This window comes from Anser brachyrhynchus (assembly GCF_964034855.1).
Source record: "Anser brachyrhynchus genome assembly, chromosome: 1".
Lineage (NCBI taxonomy): Eukaryota > Metazoa > Chordata > Aves > Anseriformes > Anatidae > Anser > Anser brachyrhynchus.
Window position 1 is genome coordinate 48,594,026 of NC_137694.1, and position 26,299 is coordinate 48,620,324.

Below are 26,299 nucleotides of genomic sequence, written 5' to 3' on the forward strand. Positions count from 1 at the left end.
ATGGGTAAGCCACTTGTTCCTACCCTTGTGCTGCAGTTGACTATTTTTTCAGTTGTGCTGTTGGAGTCTTTGTTACTATAAATTGATCAGTGAAATAATTCAGGTTGAAAAGCCATTCCCATTCCTTATTTTAAGTTCTCACAGTTCAACTCATATTGTATTAAATAACAATCCCACCTGGTAGTCACATAGCACAAATAAGAAAAACATTTTGCCAAGGACAAAGGACGTCAGAAAACTCTTTTGTTGGTTTGGTTGTGGATGAAAATATGAACAGAACCACCCTTTAAATGCAAGGTGCAGTTTAAAGCCAAGGTAGTTTATTAAAATATTATGGTTTTGTGGGAAGGGCGATCTTTCATTTTACATCTTCCCCTATAGGGCATATACTGGTTTGCCTATGTGGGTTTGAAACTGTGCTCTGGTCATAGGTATTGTTCAAGTTCTTTCTTCCATGTTTAGTTAAAAGAATTGATTGTCTTGCTCCTCATTGCCCTTTTATAGCCCAGAAGACAATGCTGCTCTGTGCTTATTGTTGATCAGCTTCTCTTTTCTTTTGAATTGACAGGATTCTGTTATGGTATACAACTTTCTTTAGTAAGATACAAGAAAAAACAACACTGTGGTGGTGAATTTTTAATAGTTACCTAAGACCCAAAAAAAAGCCAAACTCATGGTGACACATCTTGGAAAGATTCCGAATGAAAACTGTCCTGGAGAGAGCATATCCAGTGAACAAAATTACCCAGGGCAAGGCTTGTCAGTTACTGCAAACTGAGAAGAGGCAGCATTGAAAAACAAATTGAACTTTGCTGTAGGGAGGAAATCATGCCAGGGAGTTCTGTAAGAGACTGAGCCATGATGAGGGTGAGGACACCCTCGGAGATGTACTCCTCAGTGACACTTGAATGGGTCACTGAGGACAGAAAAATTTAAAAAGTCATGATTAATACTTGGTGTCTGTGACATGTCTTGCAGCAACAGAATATTCAAATCCTTTGCAGTGCTATCATTGTTAATTATAGGTCCCTTCAATCATTAACATTTTGATAGATCACAGAGTCCACATCTTGCAATTTCAAGGTATCTTCTTTACCTCAGTATTTTTTCCATCATCTAGTCTAATTTTAAAACTCCCAGTTAACACAACAGCTGGTACCAACAGCATGCTAATTACTGAATTTCCTGTAGTGTGAGAGGAAAAAAGCAATACTTTTTGAGAAGATATGAAACTTTATTGTGCTGAGCATGAATGACTGCAGCCTGCCCATTTGCTGCCTACAAGTACCCCAATCTTGTACTTTTGTATAATTATTTAAATACAATCCTGTTTCATGGCTAAAGAAGCAGCCCAGATTAAGTCATTCTCACATAGCAAGTAAAAATGCAGGGGCTTCTCTATGAAACCATGGTATGCTGTTTTAGCTTTAGTGAGGAAAAAAGCAGGTCTTAAGTAAAACTGACATTGCTTGCCTGTAGTTTGAGTACATGGGCTACACATTTGCAAAGGATAGCAACCACTTCACCAAACCCTCTCAACGTTGTAGATATTATGCTGCAAAGTAATCTAAACCCCTTGACAGCAAAGTAGAGTTTTTCCGTAAACTCCCTTTTCCCAAAGAAGACAAAAAATTTCAAATTTGTATGTACTCCTGCACCATCTCATGCTACAATTCCCTTGACTGCAATGCTTGTGTTACATTTTTATTTAACTGAGGAAGCTATGTAAAGCTTGGTTAGTAAAATTTAGCTAAAAATTTCACTGAGTAATCTCTAATTTATTACCAGTTTTTAATAAAACCACAATACATAACATTTCGTAGCAGTATATTTTTTCTTTACCAGTACTACTTTTGGGATAGATACAAACAAATAATACACACATGGTATTGTTTCCCTACTCTGTCAGATATTATTTCCCTTTGCAGAAATCTGTAACCACTAGCAGTGAAACTTTCTCCCTTTCTCTCTCAGATGTTACTGGTTTATGTTATAAACCAATCACTCTCTATATGAAGCACATTACGGGAAGCATTCAGCCATGCTGTGAGGCTCCTTCTCCTTCCATTCAGTGCATGTTTTTCCCCTTGTACTGTACTTACTCAACATATAATCAATTCACAGATCAGGTCACATTATTTGGCAAGGCTGCCAGTTTGGGGAGGTAGGTATATTATTTGGAGTTTTTTTCTGTGCGCCATTTTGTAAGTTGCAGAAGTGATGTTCCTCTTGTTGTCTAGAAAGTTGATGTTGGTTGAGCAGCTTTCTAGAAAAGGTCTGATGGGAGGAGGGTAGGTGCTGAGTTTGTCACAGAATTCAATGAGTTAGTCCTTGTTTACAGACTGGGTGGCAATGCCACCTTTGTATCTTAGGACTGAAATAGGTATGGGTATAACTAGAGTCACTTCAAGATGGCTGATGAAGAGGAGAGATATCTTACTGTCCTGAGATGTGCCTCTATACTGGAGAAGATGTTTGTTTAATATGCTGATATATAGGTTGATGATGAAATTGGTGTGATTTATGACATGTTTGAGTGAAAAATTAGACAGCTGCTTTCATTTGTCTGGGTGCTAAGGTAGGCTGCGATGATATGGTGTATGGAATGTTGGCATATGGGGTGGTATCATGATGTTAGGGAGGTGGAAAGATGAGACAGCATGATTGTAGATTTGTCTGCCTGTGAGAATTCAAACTTTTTGAAAAGTTAACATTAATTAGAATGTTAGTGAACATTAGTGAACATTAATTAGGGATGTGTTTTTTAAAAAAAGTACATTCTGAAACAGTAATATATCTGCTTTTGCTGTTTGTTTGCTTTGATGGAGGAGTGGGGGGTTCACAGGAAAGAAGTTTAACTACAGAAATACTTGGAATGTATGTTTTGTTAACATTTTGCAAGGGTTTTATTTTGCATTGACCAAAATACAAATTCATGGTGACAATACATTCTTATTTTTCCAGCTGCTCCCTACATGTTAGCAAGCTAAGATATTTCTTTGACCAATATATCACTGAGATTATTAAGTACCTTAACCCAAATGTAAGATCTAATTGACTTGGAAAATTACAGCTCTTGGAGATATTTAAATATGGAACCTCTTCAAGTATTTAACTGTCAGACTGTCCATTTGCCTATTGGAAAGTCAACAATAGCCACCACAGGACTGTATTAAAATAATCAAAATCTCCTCTTTAGACATCCTGAGTCACATAAACAAACAGATTATGTGTCTTGCAAAATGTGTCATTAGTGTTTATTCTTAACATGGTTCTTAGATATTGAAAACACTGAGCATATTGTCTAATGTGCATAAACATTTGTGCAATTAGTACTGCAAACCAAAGACAAGCAATGCTCTTTACAGAGACTACTCAATTATTTCCACACCATTCCATGAAAGCTTACCTGAATAAGCCTAGCACGCTAGAACAGTATATTTTTCTTGTTACAAGAGATCCTCTGTGTATTTGAAAGGTCAGCTGATAAGAACTTGTCAGGCTAAGCTGGCACCATACATGAGCACACCAGAGAGCCAGCAGTGGTCTGGAACCCCTCTGAAGGCACCCAAACTTGAGTTTTTTCTCCTGAAAATCTGCACTGAAGTTACTATCCTTATGTAGTGGATGTGCACAAGTGACAGTGGTCTTACCATTAGTCTCACTCACTTGTAGAGCATGGGTCTGCCTCTGCCCAGGTGGTTGGTGCTTGTAAGGAGTCAGAAACATGAGACCAGGCACAAGCTACTGCAGGTCTGCCGAAACACAGGAATCACAGAAGTGCCCGTTTGTATCAACAAACACAAGGTAATTGACTAATTTTAGCAGGCAGTGAATCATGTTGTTTTACTAAAGGCTTTTATTGGTTTTGCGGCTTAGCTGATAAACTCTTACTGTTGTGTTTGGGCCTTTATTAATCTCTTTCCAGTTATACTGGATTGCTTATCACAAGATCACTCTTTGAAAGATAATCTCCCCAAGCTTCTAACCGCAAGGCAACAAATAACTCCTACCTCACCCCAAACTCATCATCAGAAACAATCATCCCACAAAGCTGATGTATCACTAGTGGAACCAAACTGTGCTAGTAGAACAACAAATGCAAAACTAATGCACCCATTTCTACTTCCTCCACAGTAAGTGCTCCCTTCTTTGTTCAGAGGCATCACTTGTCTTTCATTTCTCACCATGCAGTCCTATCCACATTCCTCTGGCTATATTCCCCATCTAATCTGCTTGATCCTATTACTCTTTGCTGTGATATTATCAAATAGGTTAACTTAACTGGGAAAAATCTCAGCGAGATTGTTGCCAAAAGGCAGTTGGCCTAAGTCTGCTACTTCTGTTTTGGATCTGTAGAAAGATTTGTGTCCTGAAAACTTATCTGCTTTTCTTGAGAGCAGCACTTACTCTATTAAAAGATCTCGTCTCTCTGCACTACCTTTCCTTCCTAGCAGAGTTGACATCTTCCTTACTTTGCTTGCTTTGGATTAAGAAAAATAAGAAAAATAGTTGCAGAATTATTCTTAGCCTGGATCAGTTAAGTGATCCAGTTTACACAACAGCGATCCAGCGCCAAAACAGTTCTATGGGTACAACTGAGGGGACATGAACTGCAGTGCAGGACAGCAATTGGTAACTGGGAGAAGACAGCTGCTCCATTGCTCCATTTCATTTAGCTACACCTCCCAATAGTAACTCAGTAGCTTTGTTCCATGCCTAGCTCCTTTAAATATGCATGCTTTAATTTTATAGTCATATATAGTTTTACATGTTTGTAAATGACAATGTACACATTCTTTTGCCTAAGGAGACATGATTATTGTCATGTACTCAAGACTTTTTTCCATAAATAGGAAAAAAAGAATTTTTTTTTAGTTTATTTAGTATTATCCACTAAGTCAGAAAGTTAGCAACTAGCCCAATTCTATAAACACAATGTATGCAAGTATAGAACTGCAAGGTGCACATGTAAGACAAGTGGGTGGTTTAATCTTTCTCATTGCAATATTCTCAATCCCTTCACGGAGCTCATGTTTTTTTTTTTGTTTTGTTTGTTTGTTTTTGTTTTGTATTGTTTTTTAATGTTATGAACGTGAGTTCATGCTGACACAGTAGCTTTTCTAATTGATTTAACACCATTGTGTTTGTTGACATCAGTTCTTTTGATAATGATTTTCTGTGCAATCATTATGAAAAATAAAGAAAAGGACTCTGGAGAATATTATAATCCCCATCATGCACTTGGTAGAATGGAAATGTGACTGTGACTTTCTTCAGGTCATATTTGTAAAAACACAAAACTGAAACTTCTGACCCCTACCAATGGCCTACAACTCTACATCAAGAAGACTCATAAAAGCTTTCAATAGCTGAAGAATCAGCAATGTGGCGTTTGCAAAGAACAGAATGAGCTCTGAAGAAGGGTGGAAAATGTTTTTATTCGTAGCATTTAAAACTCTGGTTTATAAACATTTGTATTTGATTAACTTCAGACTCAATTACAGTTCTGACTAAGCTTGCAGTCCATAATTCTGCGACCACAAAGAAGAATTTCAGCAAAAATATGGAACGTCAAAGTTAACGTTCTGGAATTGTGTAAAGGAAAGGATAAACAAACAAAACCAGCCCCCACGTTTTGTGAAGGAATGTTCTGTGCATTTCAAGTACTGTTATCAAGTGCAGTCATGGGAATCACATGAAATGGCAAGAAAGAGTAAGCAGGATGAATTTCTGAATGTAGTTTATTTTTTTTTAATTTTTTAATTTTTTTTTTAAATGTTGGATCAATCAGTTATTTCTTTTGGCACCTCTTAAAGCCTCGATTTGCCGAGAAGGAAACATGCAAAGGACATAGGGAATGTTTAAATAATGTGTCCTGTTGCTGAAGACCTAAGTCTCTGTGGCAGTCTAAAGGTTTAGGGTCCTCAGTCACTCTGGCACTTTTAGAATGTTTATTTTCAGTGCTGTTGGAAAAGACACTGCTTCATTTAATAATACAGGACTTCAGTTTTGTGAAATACAAATCTTCATCACATTGACAGTACACATTGCTGAGATTTTGTCACATGATTCTGGGCAATCTTTTCACATCTGCTGATGAACCCTTGAGAAAAAAATAACAAAAGAACAAGGAGGGAAGAGAACTCAGTTATTCGGTTATGTCTGCAGGAATCACATCTCTCTCTCTTTTTTTTTATTTTTTTATTTTTTTTTATGAGATGGAAAAGGTCAGTGAACCACAACCCTTTTTTTTTTTTTTTTTTTTTTTTTTTGGCAACAGAGCTAGGAGGTCCAGAAGAATTTCTGCAAATAGAAAATGTAAAACAAATCATAAATGTAAATCAAAAGAACATCCTGATCTTGTTTATCTTGTAGATGAATCTAGAAATTCACAAACCTTTATGCACAGTTGAAAGTGGATTCAAGACAACCTGTTGTCTGCCTACAATCTGAACAGCTGTTTGTAGGAAAATTTTCCACATAGGTCACCACAGAAAAAGAGTAAAGTGTTGACAGCCTGACAGATGAGTTTGGCTGGCACCATGCCCATCCAGTCGCACGACTAGCTCTTTTGTGTACAGTAAGTAATGCACACATTCAGATTGCCTGTAATATAGTATCACATCTAAGGCTATAAACTAAAAATGAAAGATCACCTGAGTTCCTGAAGAGCAAGGCAGTCTTCCCCTAAATGCTCTGCTGATAGAAATGGTAGTGAAAGTTCAAATTAAATTTATGAAAAACTCTTCATGTAAAAGGTTGCAGCTGTTAATATGTGGAAAGGATCAGGCTGCCATGATACAAGGCTGCTCAGTGGACATATGCAAGTCATTTAACTTCCACAAGGAGCCTATGCAGACCATGGCAGGTGCCTGCAGCTTGCTAGTTTAACCTTCGGCTGGAAGAGAATTTGGAAAAGCTTTGTTGTTCTGTTCTTTCCTGCCAATGACTTACAGAATAAACCGAACTGAGTTCCTTAACTTCTTCATTCCCTTGTTATCATATTTCTAAAGTGGTTGCTATATTTAGTATTTACCCACCATTACAAAATTTTGTGAAGTGTCTGCAAGATGAATATGCTACTGTATAGATGCCTTCTCACTGGGAGATGAACAGCTAAAACATGACTGATATTGTCAGCATAGCAAATATGCAAGCAGTGCAAAAGCTTTCTTCCTTCCTGTCCCTTTATCACACATAATAGGAGTCTTCATTATCCTAACTCTTTCTAAATGATGCATTATTTGTATATATTTATGTTTCATATATATGAAACAAGCCTTTGGGATCTCTCTGGAAGGGAGTATTAAAGAAGGAAAATGAGTTTCACCCCTGCTTATCACAAAGGAAGGACAGTACATGGCACTTGGTTTAGCTCCACAGTGGAGACAACTGGGGATGTTTAAGCACCCTCCTTCCCTGGCTCAGGAAGCCTGTGGTGATATGTGCATTGCAAAAGGTTATTGTCAGAACCCCACATTGTTCTGCCCTTGGCCCTTCTGGGGGCAGTTCTCCCCCCCCCCCCCCAGGAAAAAGAGACAAATTTATTTTGACAACCACAGTTTGAATAAGAAAATGACAGGAATGATACCCTCCCATGCTAGAAGGTTTGTCATGTTTTAATTACATGACTGTCAAGCCTAAAGTTTTTTTTTTTTTCTTCTACCTTGTTCAACTTTTTTTTTTTTTCTTTTTCTTTTCTGGGAGTTCCTTCCTGAACACTTGCTCTGCAGAGCCTACAATATTTTTCTACTTCTTGGCTACTGGAAAGTCTGTACTGTGCTAGCAATCTCACAGTACCTGATACGTAGGCTACTATGCTAGCTACTTAACATATTAGGGGTGTTGTGGTAGAGGATACAGTAGGGAGGACACATTTCTCTATGGGAGTTTCTAAGGTACTTGTACAATCATTAACAGTTTTATTTTGGTCACAGCTGCAGGAAAAAGAGCAGGAGACATGTTAATATTAAGCTTTGTAACAACGCTTTGTTTCACTGCCCTACTTATAAACAGCCAAAATTTACAAATAGAGCAGAAGCCCAACTTTCCTGCAGAAACAGATGGAAAACACTGGCACACTTAAAAAATGATGATGTAGAAAGTGTGTCGTAAAACTGAGAGGTTTCCCAAATACCGATCTTTTAATTATGAGCCCTCCTTCTGCAGTATGCTGTGGCTCAACAAATGGCCCAGAAGCAAAGCCCTAGCTTTGCTTTAGCTTATGCTGATTAGCAACTAGAATTGTTCAAATATGAGTAAGTCATTCTTGAGTCATCTGTGCCCCACCAGATTTTTTTCTGGCTTGACAAGCTGTTCAAACGATGCTGATGCTGTTTTCTGTGTATAGACAAAACCCAAGGTTCAAGCCAAGGTTGGTAAGTCTTGCATGCAGTGCAACTAAACATAAACTTGAGTCAACAGGGAATGTGGTGTTTTTTGAGCAAATTAGGCACACTGCTGCACTTGCCTTATTAATGCATGTGTCTCTAAACTTTACCACTGCCTACAAAAGCTGATCAAACATGGATTAAGGGTGGCTCAGCAGGGCAGCTGGTGTTTTCACTAACTGGCAATAAGCATACAGTTGCAAGCATCTCACCTGCCTCCCCGCTTGATATAAATGTGTACAGCTTTTATCCCCAGTGGCATGATTTTAAATTGTTTCTAAAGCTATCTTCCTTGGTGTGCCTGACTGTGGAGAATAGGTTTAATCTTTCCAGTTGCAATGAATAACCATTTCAACAAGGGCTCTGGTCAGTGGTCAGGGCCATGTATATTTATGGAGAGGAGGCATGGTCCAAAGTCATGCAGGTAAAGTTAAACGGGAAGCAACCATGGAAACAGAGCAGGCTTGTAGAGCTAAAAAGCATTTGATATTGTCTTAATTATTTACCATTAAAAAAAAAAATCAAATCTTCCTTTTATCTAGGGAGGAAAAAGAGCTATAAAGGAAAGAGTACTCTCCTTAGCTATCTGTATAGCTACATGCATTGGACATATTAGACATTCAGAAAACAGAAGACAGCTTAGAGACTGCTGTCTACCAAAGATCTGCAGTACTACTGTAACTTAACTTATGTTGAATCTACTTTTTAAGTTGCAAATAAAACAACTAGGGTGAAAGTTTTGGAGTATAATATAAACCAGGAATATGGGAGTATAATATAAACATGATGTAGGACTGAAGATGTAGGTGAGGATCCATAAATACGTGTCCTGTAGTAGAGGTCAGCTATTTTATGCATGCTGAGTAATATTAACCAATCCTAAAACATGAGGAAACATCCAATTTAGACAATTTATCCCATAAGATGTCGTCACCTGTTAGGTCAGATCCTTTTGATAATGTTACAAGAACAGATCTATTTTTACCCAGCTCTGTTCAAATATCATTCACTAGCTTTGGTCCAAAGCCTGAATGAACAGGTGTAAGAACATTAGCTGACCAAATATGAACTCATATATTTTATATATTGTACATGCTCACACTTTTATTTATAAAACGAGTTCACTGTCCTTGGCATTTTACTTGCACTGTTTATATTATGTCTGTTGAAATCTGAAGAGAAAGTAGTTTTTACTTACCAAAACTACACAGAGATTTAAGAAAACTCTTAAATTCTCTATAATGTACTTTTCCAAGAGAAAATAGAATACAAGCAGAATTAATTTTTTTTTTAATCATACTGTGTGAGAGTTTATGTGCTTGTTTACTTTTTGACAAAGTTTTTGGAAGGAAATGCTTAAAACATTATTGCTGTGCAGTCTGTAAAGATCTTTGCACTTCATTTATAGTCTTTGTTTAATGAAAGACAGTGAATACTTAGAATTTCACATACCTGTCTGTATGCATATCTTTTCCCACATGGCTCAGGTTTCCTATAGCTACCAGCAATTAACTGAAAGTTCCTAGTAAGATACAAGGAAATTACATACAGATAAAACACAAAACCAAAGAAACAAGCAAATATCATACTGGAAACGTCAGACCATGTAATTTTTAGGCATACTAGAGTCAAATGCCTGTCTTTAAATGTGTTCTTTTTAGCATGATTTTTTCACAAGGATTTGATAGCCGAGTGACAGTACAACACTGGCAAAAGAGTTAACCCTGTTGTTATCTAATTGTCAATGCTACATTCATGATCTACAACTTGATACCTATGCTCTGCTGCTTGTTTGGAGGTGGCTCTTAGGTAGGTGCATAAGGGTGGAATTTTTAGCAAACATTTTTAGCAAACTCTGTGTGCTTAAAGCTGACCACCCTCTTTATTTAACCAGGGCCAATACTTTTCACTGAAGCAAAGTTGAAATTAATGGAGCTAATGGATATTTACTCAAGCCACTACTCTAAACGAAAGCACTACACCTGTATATAATTAAGATTCCAGGTGTGGTGGATAGCAGTGTGTGTTGTTAAGGCTGCACAGCGTGTACCAGTATGAGTCCTTGTATCCAGCTGCTCATAATTTTGAGAAGCTTTGGCCATTTTGGCTGCACTTTTCCATAGCTGATGTCTGACTGAGGTGGAAAATTCTGACAAATAGCAGCCAGGTGATCAAGCCATTTCTGAAAAGAAGATTAAGGAAAAAAATATGTTGTTTTGTTCCTTTAAAAATATTCTTGACAGCTTGTCCCTGCAGTGTTCTAGTTTGGCCTGGGAGCTGGGGGGAGTGGGGAAAGGAATGGGGGACAGCGGGGTGAGGAACAGGAGGGAGGCATGGAGATGGTGTAAGAAGAGGGAGGAGGTGAGGAAGGTAAACCAGGGCTGGATGGAAGAACAGCTGACCCAGGACTTGGGCTGGCAAAAAGGAGATCAATTAGGCATGGGGAGGTAGAGATGTATAACATGTAAGGGTCAAGGGTGGAGAAGGCCTGGGAGCTACTGGCAAGAAAAAATCTAAAAGAGAGGCAGGTTGGGAAGGGTCATAGAAGACCAGGCAGGAACAAGGTAATTAATTGGTACATTTTGGGGCAAGAAACTGGGAGGATACGTCAGGACTGAGAGGGCCTGGAGGCTGTTGGGAGATTGATATTGAAGCAGTGACCCTGGAGGGAAGGCAGAGGGATAGAGCTGAGACTGGCATAGCCATGACAGTGGGGCTAATAAAAGAGGCTTGCTGGAGAAAGAGGAGGACACAGGTGGGTAGGCGAAAGCATGGACCTCCAACAGAGAGCTGCTGTTACGAAAATATTTATGCATGGATAGGGACAGACAGTGAGGGCTGGGCACTGTGAATTAAATACAAGAGCGCTGAGAATTTTACCTGTCAGAACACATTCTGCTTCCTCAGTGAAACCCACTCTCCCTAAATTACCATACACATCACTGAATTTTGACAGAACCCCCTTACAAAGTAAATGCCTTGCAATTTCTTCTGCTAGCAGGAAGGCAGCTTATATGAATCGGGCACAGAGACCTGTGCTTTGGGTCAGAAATCCTGGATGTGTGGTAGGCACTCAGGAGAGGCACGTGGGAGTTGGTGTAGTGTGGAATTCCTCTTCTTTTCAGGTTGTAGTTTGAGAATAGCCTAGGAAATTATATGCAAGTGATTAATTTGCTAATTCACTTTTTTTTTTCCTCTTGTTTATGCCTATTGAATTTATTCCGTAATACTCCTGTGACGGAATGGGACTTTAGTACCTTCTTTTTTGTTATCCAGAATAAATTAGGACTGAGATGCTCAGGAGCTGATATTTCAGAGTACTCTGTGTTTATTACTGCAGATACTCAAAGAAAAGCATCCACATAAATCGACTGAAAGACGCCACTTCAGCTCTCCTACAATTTAGAACCCACAATCTCAAGCCACAGCTGGAAAGAGAGGAATATGCAATTGGTAAAAAACAATGAAAAGTATAATTTAAATGGCTTGGCTGGCACTGCAGACGAACCCCATGGCAAAAAGCCACATTCATTTGCTTTTGTTGCGATACCTTCTCTTTTCTTCAAGTACACTTTTAATCACTTGCCAACTTCTACAATGAACAATATAGTGAAAAAAAAGTGTGTCCAGAAAGGGTGGCCTGCATCAGTACATAATCTGGATTTGGTCCCAGAGAAAATTGATGTAAACAGAGTAAGGCAAGGGCCCTACCAAAAGCCTTACGTAAGCATGTATTTTAAGACCTTGACTTAGCATACACTGATAATCCTATACACAGCATCATGTCACAAACTCAGGTGGTTTTGGAGGTTGGCAAAGATTGCTAAGCCATTAGAAAAACTGATTTAATAATTTGGCTTCAGTTTTGTGATAACCAGGCCACGTCCTAGTATTTGTTCAGTGATGCCACTGCTGTTGCAGGACTGGAACAAAAAATAATGACATAACCCTCTGCTTTTATTTTGCAAGTGCATTTTATGTCTAAATATATTCAGAAAAAATGACTGCACCTGACTTCACAGTTTTCTATATTTATAGTTGTTACCCTCTTGTCAATTGTGTTCAATTTACACAATGACTACTTTATCTGCTTCTAATCCAGCGCATTCAACGTGGGCTATAAAAAAGTAAGCAATGTTCCTATAGGATCGTTCCAAAATGGGATTTATAAGGCTGGAGAAGTGCTGCTGGAAGAGGAGCGTTAGCCTACATATTTGTGCCCAGATTGTTCTGGGGGCCTGGGTTGCCTGTATGCTGTTATGATATGTGTGACTGACCTCATGTGCCACATGTGGCTGGCTTGGTGCCTGAGCGGTGGAGAGGAATGGTAGTTCTGCAGAACATCTGAAGAAATCATGTTTTTCCTCAGCACATTGCCAGACCTCACTCCAGTGGACAACATAGTCTTGCTTGTGGCAAGATGCTGGCTGTGGGCTTTGTCCCATGACTTGATGCAGTGGGAGAATCAGCCACATCTCACAGCCTCTTCTGGTGGAAGGAGTTCCTTCTTACAGGAACTGTAAGTCTGAGGTTGGAATTATGGCAGTTGGCCTGTGATTGTAGGCAGAAGACTAGAATTAAGTTTTCTCCACTCCAGCTGATTCATCTCTGCCATTCTACCAAAAGAAAAATTTTGCTAACGTCAATTAAGTTAGCTTCCTGAACACTCTGGAAGCTGACAAGCAGAGTAATCAGGTAGCATGCCATTTTATAGAGTTGCTTCAGTACAGAGAAGAGAAGAGAGAAGAGAGAAGAGGAGAGGAGAGGAGAGGAGAGGAGAGGAGAGGAGAGGAGAGGAGAGGAGAGGAGAGGAGAGGAGAGGAGAGGAGAGGAGAGGAGAGGAGAGGAGAGGAGAGGAGAGGAGAGGAGAGGAGAGGAGAGGAGAGGAGAGGAGAGGAGAGGAGAGGAGAGGAGAGGAGAGGAGAGGAGAGGAGAGGAGAGGAGAGGAGAGGAGAGGAGAGGAGAGGAGAGGAGAGGCCTCAGTGAAAGTCATTAAGGAATTATAGTTGTGTAGATAAATGTCATGCTGTATTTTTAAATCTAAATGTGCAACACATGCCAAAGATGTGATAAATAGCTCACTGGCCAGTACGGTGTCTGCTCAGGTAAGGAGGATGCAGAGATTTTCAGTAACTTGTTGAAAGTAACATATTTTAAGGGAGAGGGGAGGGATCTGTATGGAGAAGGGGTTTATTTTTATGAAGCAGAAGAGACGTGTAGTGGAGCAGATGTTGGACCGAGCAGCAGGGATACGAAGTTCTGAGAGAGGAGGAGGGAGAGTAGAGTATAAAAACCTCAGGAGAGTGAACAAGGGGAGAACTCAGGAGTCATTTTTTTCTGATTCATGGATAATCTTCCTTTTTTCTCACCTGGAGGTGTAGCCTCCTGTTTGGTATTTCTGTTAGCAATATCTTGCCTTTACCATTGCCTTTCTCAGATTCTTCAGGTATGGTCCACAAACCTCCTGGGATCTACAGTGCTCTTGTTGAAAATTAGTGGTTTGCATAGGGAGGGTAAGTGGTTAGGGCTAAGCCCTGAGCTGGATTTCAGCTGTCCTGAAAGAAAGAAACAGGCCTTCGCTTTCACTTCACCTGCCTGCAGGTACTGCATTTCAGGCTGGTGTCACTGTTTCGATACAACTCTGGGATGTGTGAAGCATATAGCTTAAAACATATTCCCCAGGTACAGCTTTTCATCATAACAATGAGAAAATTTAGAGCCAGAGCCGCTTCAGTAAATCAGTAGCAAATACAGAATTAGCTGTGCTATCTTGCCTTGAAGTCCCTGCATTCTGCATGGGAAGGAAGGTGATCATTTGCCTAGAAGATACTTCCTCTGCAGTTGTTTTCCAGCCACTGAACTTTTGGGTGTGAATTTACCCTGTCAAGGTGTTTTTATGCCAGATGACACATTACATTTGTAGAGGACAAACACCTGTATCCTTAACGGGGCTGGTTGCTGCTTCACAGCCCTTCCTGTCCCTGATATGTGATCTTCGCTCTTCTTGCTGTTTTGCATGGTTTAAGGAAGACCCCTCCCTTAGAAAGATCATGAATAAAGATCACACTTTAGATAAGCAAATAAAAAAATAAACAATACTCACTGGAGGACAATGATATTTCTTTCTTTAGCTATTATTTTTATATTTGCTTCTGCATTGGCAGTTTTACTCCATCGTCATTTTATAAGCAGTTTGTAGGAATGAACAGAGACTTGGGATGTCTTGGAGGCATTCTGCCTGACTATGCAAAGAATGTTCGCTATCAGACAAGTGGTGGAAAATAATAGGAAACCTTGTACTGAACCTCATTAATGTGTAATAAAATGGACTAGCTCGTTATCTTGGAGATACAGAACACTATACCCCATAACAGAAAATATCTGCAAAACAGGGAAAGAGGAAAATGATGTGACTGTAGGAGCAGCAGTGGGTTTGCCATAACTGGCATTGCTCGGAGGCAGCAGTGCCTGTGCTTTCAGCCAGGGCAGTCTCCTAGTTTCTGATAGCAGCGTGATAAGGGCAGGTGTGGCCCTTCCCCTGCTAGATAAGTGGCCGCGTATATGTCATGTTCTCAAAATCTACCTGCCGCACCTCCAGGTATGCGTGAAATGAGTCACCTCACCGGAGGCTGCGTGTGTCCTGCTGCATGGCTGCTGCAGCCTGGCTCCGTCCCATGCTCACAGCATAGAGTGCTGTACATCCAGAGGTTGTAAATCTGTCCTAGCATCCACATACGTGCCGTCCCACCTTGTGTCTGTCTGTCGTGGTGGGGAGACCTGCCTGGATGTAGAGGAGATGAACGTTGCAAGGTGGTGGAAGGGCTGTGAGTCCCTCAGAAGAAACACGGGTGCAGGTTGCCCATCCCCTGGCTTGTGGCTTACTTCATGCTCACGTGCCAGAGGCTCTCCAGAAGGTGGTGTTAAGACGGGGCTGCAGCCTGGCTGAGCCGTTCAGTGTGTTCATGAGCTCACCGCCCTGTGCTGAAAAACTCTGACTCACTCGCTAGGATTTCATCCATTAGGGTAATTAAAAAGTAAAAAGAGACGAGGCAAAGCTAATGAACCTTCTTTAATAATTTCAGTGAACATCTCTTGAGCAGAAACAGAGGAGGAATCATTTCATTTTACAATAATTAGACTCTAATTCATTGAAGCTTCCAAAGCGACTAGGTTTTGGAAGTGTAAGAAGCTGTGTCTGACCAAACTCCAAATTCCAAGGCGGAGGTCACAGCCTGTTATCAAACACACAAAGTCTCAACATTTTTTCTCATGTTAGGAGTGCAAACAGATGTTTTGAAGGAGTAACACGTACAAGATGTTTTGTAAGCAGCAGCCTGGAAGGGGAATACCTGTCTGTTTTTGCCTTGTGACTTCTGAGGAAAGGCAGGCCAGGAGCTCAGGTTTTCCTGAAATGGGGACTGTGAGCAGGAAAACCAAAGTAACCAATGTTACTTCCCTTGTTTCCTTTTCTCCTGCTATTTTTTTTTTCTCAGTCCTGTGCTTGGCTGTGTAAGCAGCCTGCTTTTTACTAATCTAAACCTCAAATTTGACTTTGTTGTTATGCAAAAACTTACAAAAAGGGTTATAAGTGTATCAAAACCTGAAAAGAATTTGTGCTGATGTGTAGGTGCTGGACTTTCCTGATTTCATCTGAATCATGTTGGAAAATAACCTACTGGAGGCTGGGAAAGGCATACTTAGTATGGTTCAGGATGAAAACTCACCAGCAGACAGATTCATCACAGAAACTGAGTATTACCCAGAGTCAGGCATTATCTAGGAAACAGTGCCTGACCTGAAGTTCTGGAGAAGCTTCAGGCTGTTGTCCCTTCCCCAAAACTGTGGGTCCATTCAATGGCTTAGGATGGTTCAGCTCGAGGACGGTGTCTACTGTGGTGACAGTAACTATGAAGTGCTTGGAATCAGGGAACTGCCTGCTAAAATATGAATAGCTCTAGGAATGGTTGAATGGATTAAGATGAAAAAAATGGCAAGAAACTTTGTAAAAGAGTCAGTTTTCTGTCTTATTTTACTACCATGTGTCCATCCCTGGGCTTCCAATTCTGCTTGGGAGGAAAGGCCAAAAGGCCCTGTGTTTTTTAGGCTGCCCAGTGTTTTTGGAATGGGATGCCTCAGGGTGGGGGTCTGCTGGCACATTGCTGCCAAAAGCATCTGTGATGATTTTCTCTCTCCTGCTCCTGGCTGCACGGTGCTGCTTCCTCCCTCATATGGGCCCTGGTACTTAGCTGACTCTATGCTGATTCAGCTTGCAAAAGCAACAGAAAAGAAGTCTGCTTTTATGATTTCTTTTTTAGTTTAGTTTTCTGCCTGTATTGTAAGATGAATTGGTTCACTGAGGGCAGCCCAAGGGGAGAAGGAAGAACACATGACAGAATGCTGTGAGAAGGAGCTGGGACACCCTCCTTTGGTTGCCATAAGATGTGAGATATACTCAGATTGCCTTTCTTGGGAATTGTACTCAAGTTGTGGTTCTGTGAGAACTGCCTACGTTAGTGCGAATCCTTTTAATACCATTTCCGTGGGTGGAAAAGGGGATGTGGGTTCAACAGGATTATTTTGACTGAACTGTGTGCAGAGCATGTACAGATAAGCAGGCACAAAGGAATGGGAACCTCAGCTTGGGTACGGAGAGATGAGGGCAGGAACCTTTTAACGAGAGCATTAGCTTTGATCAGAGCCCAAACTTTTGTAGACAGACAAAGGTGATGTAATGTTCCTGGGAGCTGGAAATTACTTCACCTAAAACACTCCTCTGAGTTTGACTCACAGACAAAATGACTGTAGGTGAGATATATTTTGAAAACATCAGGGGGAGGATTTGGATCTTACCACTTCTTTTATTTAAGAGCCATAAATTCAAAGCTTATTTCTGGCACTCCACAAGACCAGTTGGCTTCCATAATGTCATAGAAGTGGGGTAGGAGATTGCCCCTGGGTAACTGTTCAGTAGAAGTAAGCGCAAGCAACAGAGGTTAAAGATCATGGACTCCTTTCCTAAAAGGCCCTTTATAAGAGCTTGATAGGTATTGCCCTGTGATGGCTTCAAGGGACCACAACTGTAAAAGGCGAGAAGTCCTTATGTCAGCTGAACCTGGGGACCGAGGGCTGGCCCAGCAGGCTGGATGCCACTGCTCTCTCCTTGCTGAGAAAAAGCTGTATGGAAGCACAGCACACTGTGGCAGCGTGCCCTGGCAGGCGAGTCCTGTCTTTTAGGGATGCTGCTTTAGGGATGCTGCTCCCTAACACTGCAGCATGACAGCCATCAGTGATTAATCCTGGCCAGTAAGTGGCAAAGAAGCATGGTATTCATCTGAACTGTCAGTCAAGGTGGGGGATAAGAAATAAATGAGTTATTTGTATTTCTGACCATTTAAAATAACCAGTAAGTATGGCCAACAGCTAAGTAGTTGAACCTTATCAATAATAACCCTCTCTATTGTATTTCTTCAGTTTTTTCTGTCCAAGTGGGAAGTAGGGCTGATGAGTGCAGGCAGCGCTGAGGCTCTTACCCCTTCCGTGGGGTGTTTCAGAGGAAAGCAATAGAGCCATCTGTAGCACTGACAAATTCACTTCCACCTTCTGGAAAGAATCACTAACCTCCCTTTTGTGTCTCTGGGACAGGAAGAAGTACCCAGAACAAAGAGATTAGAAACAGGTGGAATCGCTGTTATGTTAGGAATTGGAAATCCTGGTTTTGAAGGGATTTAAGAAGGGGATTCAAACATTTTTCAAGTTCATTGCACATGCAAGGTTGCAGTGTTATGTGCAGCTGATGCACATAAGCCTTTCCCAAATACTACAGACATTAACAACAGCTCTCCAATAACTGTAAGAGGATACAAGTTTAGCAAGAATGTCAAGCATTTGTGGGAGCAGATAGTTTGAAAACACAACAGCTTTGCCTGGCCAGGTGGCTAAGTTTGCTTGATCGCGTTGACAGGAGGGTAAAGCAGTACAATGCACTGCATAGCTCGTTCCAGTTACCAGATGAGACTGGTTGGTACTGGCTGAACAGACGAGGCTGTTACTGCAGCTTTCCTCTCGCCACCTTTTATCTTAATTCATCCTGTTTTTCCTTTCTTCACAAATTACAATGAACTGCTCTGTTAAAGAGCTCTTTTCTACCTCTAACTGTGCTCTGAAACATTATGATCTTGCAGTCACTGAGGAGCTACTGCATTATAGTGCAAGCTCTAGCACTGGTCAATAAAATCCAAAGAGCGGAGCAGCAAGAACCTAACAGCAGGAAGAGGACATGTCAGTGAGGAAGAGAAAAGCTGTCCAGCAGGAAGTGGAGCAAGGGCTGTAAGTCTCACAGCTCAAAAGGAAAGAGAAGCAGGGCTGTTTGGCATAGGAGGCACTTCAGTGGAATTGCTAACGACGGAAACAGAGCCTCTGCACTTTGGTAGAGTCAGGAAGAAAAAGGTGTCAGGGCACAGGGAAGCAGACAAAGAAGATGTGGCCACTTTCTTGTCTGCACCTCACTCATCCCTTTCATCCCAGCTGTTGTGCCGGCAGAAGTCTGTTCCTTCCTTCATTGAAGGTGTCCAGGAAAGCAGTGGAGGGGCTGTGCCATTATCTGAAATGCTCTCTGTTGTGATCAGATTAGGCAGTTCAATTGCTTTTGGAGGGTAAAACCTTTCTTGCCTTCATGCCTATCAGCCTAGTCCTTGTTCACCCTCTTTCTGCATAGTTCTTGACTGCAAGAGACAAAACACATGGGGCGATCTGCTGCTGAGCTTGTGGACTTGGATTGGGTGGGGAGGTGAACTGAAACAGCAACGACCAGTGTGCCAAAATAATCTCAGACAAGTAGAGCAAGCTCCCTGTGGAACTGAAGGTAGAAGTATCCACTCACTACAGGTGAACTGGAGGAGTCAGAGAGAGGAACAGCAGAAAACATGTGAGGAGTGCTGGTCCAAAGCAGCGGCTGACAAATTGAATCCTGAGGTCCTGAGGTCCAAATAGGTCTTTTTTTTTTTTTTTTAATTTTTCCTTTTTTTTCTTTCTTTTCTTTTTCCTGGACTTCCACACTGTAGTGCCTGGCTGTGTCAGTGAGCAATACGGTACTGACATATTACAACTTCTTTTTGACTTCCACTAGTCTCAGTATCTTCTCTGTCTTGATAGTGTTTGTGTGCAGTGTCTAGCAGTGTGCCTGACTGCCAGTATCTTCCTTCATCTGCTCTAGATTTTTACTAATAAAGGTGATGATCCTTTGATGGTGTGTCAGCCGTCCTCAACCCATTGCTGATCGATGCCATTGAACTAGGCCTTCTGCAGTACCAGGTGTCTTGGGCTGGATTCCTGTCTGTAGGTTTTTTGGTTGTGTGGTGTTTTTTATTATTATTATATTTTTTTAATTATTTTTTTCCCCATTAATTTTGAAATCAGTTTAATTAAAGCAGAAAGTGCCTGCAGATCTGTCTTTGCAGCATGTGGGTGTTTTGGAGCTCTGGGGTCCCCAGCACAACAAGGACAGGAAAGTATTAGAACGAGCCCAGAGGAGGGCCACGAGGCTGATCAGAGGGCTGGAGCACCTCTGCTGTGAAGACAGGCTGAGGGAGTCGGGGTTGTTCAGCCTGGAGAAGAGAAGGCCTCGGGGAGACCTGACAGCGGCCTGCCAGTGCCTAACGGGGGCCTACAGGAAAGTTGGGGAGGGACTCCTTGTCAGGGGGTGTAGTGATAAGGCTTGAAAACTAAAAGAGGGTAGATTTAAATTAGCTATAAGGAAGAAATTCTTCACTCAGAGGGTGGTGAGGCCCTGGCACAGGTTGCCCAGAGAAGCTGTGGCTGCCCCATCCCTGGAGGTGCTCAAGGCCAGGCTGGATGGGGCCTTGGGCAGCCTGCTCTGGTGGGAGGTGTCCCTGCTATGGCAGGGGGGTTGGAACTGGGTGGTCTTTAAGGTCCCTTCCAACCAAAACCACTCTGTGATTCTGTGATTCTGAGTACAGCGGGCAGTTCCTGAGGCTGTGATGTTGATGTGAGAGGAATTAAGCCTGTTGTTCTGTCTTGGGAGGAGGACGAAGAAGTGGAACGTGTGCAAGGGGAGAGGGATAATGTGGGGAAGGGGACAAAACAACAGTTCAAGAAGTGCATGCTGACTTCAAACTGCTGGAAACATCCTGTTCAGGTGGCACAGGTAAGTGATGAGGTCTGTGCTTGCAAATGCTGCAAGTACCTGTGCATATCAACTCAGTGTAATCTTTTGTGGGGTTAATAGCAGTAAATGATCAACTTAGATTTTCCAGATTGTCTGGAGGTTAAATTTCTTTAAATCCCTTTGGGTGGAGGTAAAGCAAGTGCACAGCTTGGGCTGTGTGCTGTGACCTGTAACAGGATCTTGCTGGAATACACTAGCATGGGTGGCCTTCAGGAAGGAAGGCAGATGTTTATTGATATGAGGGGAGCGCAGGGGGGAGTAAAGGGAAGTTTAAAAATTAACAGAAAAAAACTTTGACTTTACAATTCCAAATAAGACCTTTCAGCTGTGACTGTCAGTAAAAAAAAAAAGAAAAGCAGACCCACTGTAAGCCATGTGAAAAACACATGGAGAGTAGTGAAGCTGGAGCATCCTGAAGTCTGAACAAAACAAGCCTGCATGCACTGAACTGCAGTATGTTCATATCAATAAGAAGCACGAGGTGGGCGTAGCACAGCAGTTGTTCCACCCGCCAGCAATGCTGGGTGCATGGAGACACCTCTCAGGTGGGCATGGCGGTGGCTCTGGGAGCAGTGTGGCTGGCAGGTGAGGCAGCAGTGGGTTATGGATGAGAAGCCACGTCCTGGCAAGATCATCAGACAGGATTCCAGTGGGGTTATGCTGCAGCTTTTGTGGGAGCGTGGCTGTGACTAATACAAAGAGTCCAGCCCCCGACAAAACAGCATGAAACAAGATGGTTGTAGGTTGGCATGCGGTGGCTAAGAATAGTCTGCCTGGACATCTGTCCCAAATCGTAGTAGGCCTAGTTCTTGAAAGGAAGAGCATATAGCTGTGTTAGGGCCTTTTCTTCCTTCTTCTGCTCCCTTGTCCATCATTTTCAGGGATCTTGGTGCTGTCAAGTCAAAAAAAAAAAAAAAAGGCACAACAAAACAAAGCACTGAAGGAGTCACTTTTCAAGCAGAAGAACAAGGCATGCTGCTGGCATCACTTTGGTACGGCTGACCTTTCCAGTTTCCAGATTAATTTGTTGCTCCCAGGAAGTCTGGAGACACCTGAAGAGTCTGGTCCATGTGCTGATGGGAAACGAACAGAGCTTGTCTTGTGGCTTGTCTACTGCTAAATACAATTTAGTTGTGTGACAAGAAATTATCCCAAACCCCAAACCACTTGTGTGTTTTCTTTTGTTTTTCTTAATCTGATTAAGTGCAGTTAGATTAATATATTTGGTGTCAGAGAGATCTAATGACACTAAGCTGCTCATATGGGACACCCCATCCTTTTATAGGATGTTTCTGTGTGTCTGTAATGCCAGAGCACAGACTGGATGTTTGCTGTCACTGAGGGTAGCTATCTGCTCAGTGTCCCAGGCAGCAGGCAATATTGTTCTTGAAAAGGGGTAGGGATGAACTGGTGGAGCCCAAGCAGGGACAGTCTGCACGGCTTGACCTTCTTCTTCCTGGTCTCCCTCCAACCTTTCTTTTTCTCCAGTGGACAGAGCTCATTGCATTTTGACTGTGAATACAAGTTGCTGGTGCTCTGCATGTGGGTCCCTCACTTCTGGAGCAGAGCCTGGTTTTTGAACACCTTGAACGCCAGCATGATGGGAGGTAAGAGGACCCTGCACTTTAAAGTGCTGCTTTCCAAACCCTGTGCTGCAAATATCAGCTCTTGGCAGAGCCAAATCATTTCTGTTAACTGAAGGGCTGGGAATGCATCTTGCTACTTCTTATGTATGGGAACAGCAATGAAAGAAGCCCCAAGAATATTTGGAAATGCAGCACAGGCATCCTGCAACAGGATGGCCAGATAAAAGCTAGAGTCCAGCCAGCCCTCTCAAATTATCTGCTTTTGATGGGAAATCATGAGGTCTTCTTTATTAAGGGCTGACAGATGCCAAAGGAGTGGAGACAGAAGGCTTTCATGGGTAGATTACCATTAGGAAAGTCTGGTTATAATCTGGAGCAGAGACAGTAGACTACAAGGCTTGAGGGCCCTTGCAGATAGTGTTGATAGAGAGCTTGATCTGAATAAAGTGTGGGTAAAGGACTGGCAAGACTCTGTTGTGGCTGGGCTGATGAGAAAGGTTGGCTGCATTGTGCACAGGCAGGCAGGCTGTTAGACTCCCAGTCACGACTGATTTTAAGCCTGGCTTGTCAGACACAGCTTCTGAATTGCATTTGTTACGGAGGTGGGCTCTTAGACCTTGGATCCTGTGTCTCAAGACTCTCATGTTGTCCTTCTGCATGCAGCTGTAGCCCTGCAGCAACTTTGTGGGCATCTGATCAGGAATTTTGCTCCGAAGAGCCATCACAGTGGGGAAGAGTATCTGTCTGTGCAGCTGCTCACCCAGGCACTGAGGAAATCAATGCCTGTCTTCAGGTTCTGCTCTCTCTCTTTCTCAGCATTTTGTCTTTAATGTTTGTCAAAGAGATTCTGAGAAATGGAGGATAAGATTAATCCAGAACAAGCTGGGAGAGTACCTGCCCCATTGCAAGGCTGGCAGTGCGGGGCATGCGGCTGTGCAGAGCCCAGCAAGCTCACCTGCTGACACCCACTTTTGTTGACTTCTCACGGCTACATCCCAGTTTCACCCAGCACTGCCAGGTTTCTCCTACTCCTTGGCTCTGTGCAGGTTGTCCATTCAGGTGTTACTTGCTTGCTGGCTGCGTTTGCCATGTGGCAGTAGCAGATGGAAAAGCCTGCAGGATATGCATCTCCAAGCCAGCGACTGTGCGTGCTCCTTGTTTTTCAAGGACCCCATCCCATATAGCAGTCTCCAGTGCCACTGGCTGCCCTTTCCCCCCACTGCTGTCAGTGCCGAGATGGAGATGGCATTATAGAATCATAGAACCACAGAATATCCCAAGCTGGAAGGGACCCACAAGGATCATTGAGTCCAACTCCTGGGTCCCCAGAGGACCAGCCAAAAAAATCAGACCATGAATGCTATGTTACTCTAAAATGTGAGGATTGATCAGAAATGACGTTCAAAAGTTAATACTTTTTATATAGACAGAGAGAGAATTGCTTTTGAGCAGAGTACTAGGTCGTGCTTTCCTTGGCTAAAGAAGTTTTGGATTTTTTTCAGTAGCTGGCAGATGCTCCTTACTTGCCCCCTGCTCTTAATGTGAAGCTGGCTTCTTTCCATCTTGCACAGAAGTTTTATTAACAGGGGCTTGGAAGCAGAGCAGATGTGATGCACTGTGAAAAGCTGTGCAAAAAACTGTTTTTTTTGTCTAGGGAAACTGAGGCACGGACAGACTCAGTGCTAATGGTTACACAGTGAATCATGTAGCAGAACTAAAATTAAACACGAGCTTATTAGGTCTTCTGCTTGCCTATCAGCTCATACTGCTGTTTTGTAATGTTGATAACACCAGGATGATGGTTTTGGTTGTTTAGAGCTAAGGCATTTGCACTTTCTATGGTTACTTCAACCAGAAATATGTACCAAAGTTGAGTTGCTTGGACTGCACATACGTCCCCCACAGACTGATGCAGTATGGTTGGTTAGTATGATCACTGACCTTAGGGGGAGTTCGCGTCCTTGTACACAGAGTTTTACGGATGCTTTTTAGTCATCTGCTGGCTACAGCCTTTTTCTTCAATATATAACAAAAATTTTAAATAAAGAGGTCTTCTGCAGCTAAGAAGATCAGAAGGAATTACTGTTCTTAACCAAAAAAAGACATTATCCAAAATAATTGTATCAGATGCTAGGAGGAAAAGGATTCAGGGAATCCTTTGTGAAATAATTAGTCATATAAATCAAACCTACTCGATATGCATATGCAGGATGGATCCCTAGATAGAAAATGTATTTCAGACAACCTAAATGCTGACAAATATAATCAGCTTGATGAAGTTTCTTGTGCAGTATGTGTGCTTAATTTCAAATAGTTTTAATCAATATTTTTATTTCTGGAAGGGAACTTTCATATAGTGCTTGTGCTACTGCTTTCAATCAAGTCCCACAATTGTTATGCCAGTCTTGGTAACATCTATCAAGATAACTTAATCTAAGAGTTATTAATTTTGAATATAAGTGTCTTGTAGTTGATTTCAGTGAAGCATCAGAACAGTACTTAGGCACATGCTTAAACGCTTTAAAATACTATTTTTACATCCCGGTCAGTAAGGTCTTATATATATACTTTTTTTGGAATGTGTGTTTGTTTCTTTACGTGGCATTCTGTATAATGCATATGCACTGTGTGTCTAGTAAAGGACAGTATTAAAAAAATACTGTTTTGTTTAATAGAATGAGAATGGCATCTGGTAGGTATTATTGTAGAATCATAGAATGGCTTGGGTATGAAGGGACCTTAAAGACCACCCAGTTCCAACCCCCTGCCATAGCAGGGACACCTCCCACCAGAGCAGGCTGCCCAAGGCCCCATCCAGCCTGGCCTTGAGCACCTCCAGGGATGGGGCATCCACAGCTTCTCTGGGCAGCCTGTGCCAGTGCCTCACCACACTCTGCGAGAAGAATTTCCTCTTAACACCCAATCTGAATCTCCCCTCTTTTAGTTTAAAACCATCCCCCTTTGCCCTGTCATTATCTGCCCAAGCAAAGAGTTGCTCTTCATCTTTTTTATAAGCCCCCTTTAAGTATTGAAAAGCTGCAATATATTAAAGAAGCTGTCTTTTAGTTCATAGAAATTAGAGATAAGAAGGAACAGTTAATTATTTCTGACAAAAGAGTGTCCTGTAATGCATTTTCTAGTACTTCAGGACAGAATTCAAGTGGTTGGTAATACTTCATATTCAGCCGAAGCTTCTTGTGGATTAATTTCTTTTCAAAATTCAGTTTTCTTATTATGTTAAATAACTGTTTGATTGTCATATGCAATCCATGGGATCTCAGAATTGTCTCACAGGGACTAAAAGAGTTTTCAGTTCTGCAAGTATACAATGGTAGTGTGATATCTGGGCTATTGGACCGCTGCAACATCATTCAGAACTCATGTCTGAAGTGTATTTAGGCCAGCTTGGGTGTCACTTCATGTTGTAATTTAGATTACACAAAAGGGTGATTTTGCAGGGTGGGGAAGCCAGATGTCTAAATCCCACTGACTTTCAGAAAAAGTTGTGAACATAACTTCCTTTTGTGCTTTTTTACAAACACAAGTGTGGAGTTCATGTAGTTTTGCTTTCTTTGTCCCACGCTCATGTGATCTGTTTCTGGTGTTAATCAGAACTATTGTTCTCATCTGGGCTGGTCCTGCAGAGTGGTGAGTTGTTAATCAAACAGTGCATGCCATCTGCTTTAAACCATGTACAGTATTCCAGGGGTAACCAAGGATAAGTGCTCTGGAGTCTGAACTGGTTTCCTGTTATCCTCTCTATTTTATGAAATGGACAGCTTCCCAAGCCTGTTTAAATAAACAGAATTGAGAAAGAAAAATGCTTGTTTTCATGACTGGGTGTTGGAGATGTATGTACCAGGGCTTGTTTTTCTTTCCCTGGGCATGATGAAACAGTACCTCATAGCCACCTTATTTTGCTTGGCCCTGCTCCTTAGTTTCCAGTTTTATGTGGATGCAAAACAATACAAAAGAACCTAAGCCAGATCATATTTGGGAACCTTTCACTTAAAACAAGTCCACAGTGGCACACAGATTTGCACCACACTGTAGAAAATGTGAATTGCAACTACTTCAGCTGTTTTGACATAAAGTTCTATGGGAAATAATTCTTGGACTGAATTTTCCTTGAGGTC

At 41.7% G+C, this 26,299-nt stretch overlaps 1 long non-coding RNA gene across 1 annotated transcript in view; it reads left to right on the forward strand.

Moving 5' to 3' along the window:
• The window catches only part of LOC308187524, a 42,351-nt gene that overhangs the window by 15,018 nt on the left and 1,034 nt on the right, over positions 1 to 26,299 (forward strand). The window contains exons 4-5 of the long non-coding RNA XR_013944760.1: positions 3,676 to 3,807; positions 11,734 to 11,846. This is a non-coding gene — a long non-coding RNA (uncharacterized lncRNA). The remainder of the gene's footprint in view (positions 1 to 3,675; positions 3,808 to 11,733; positions 11,847 to 26,299) is intronic.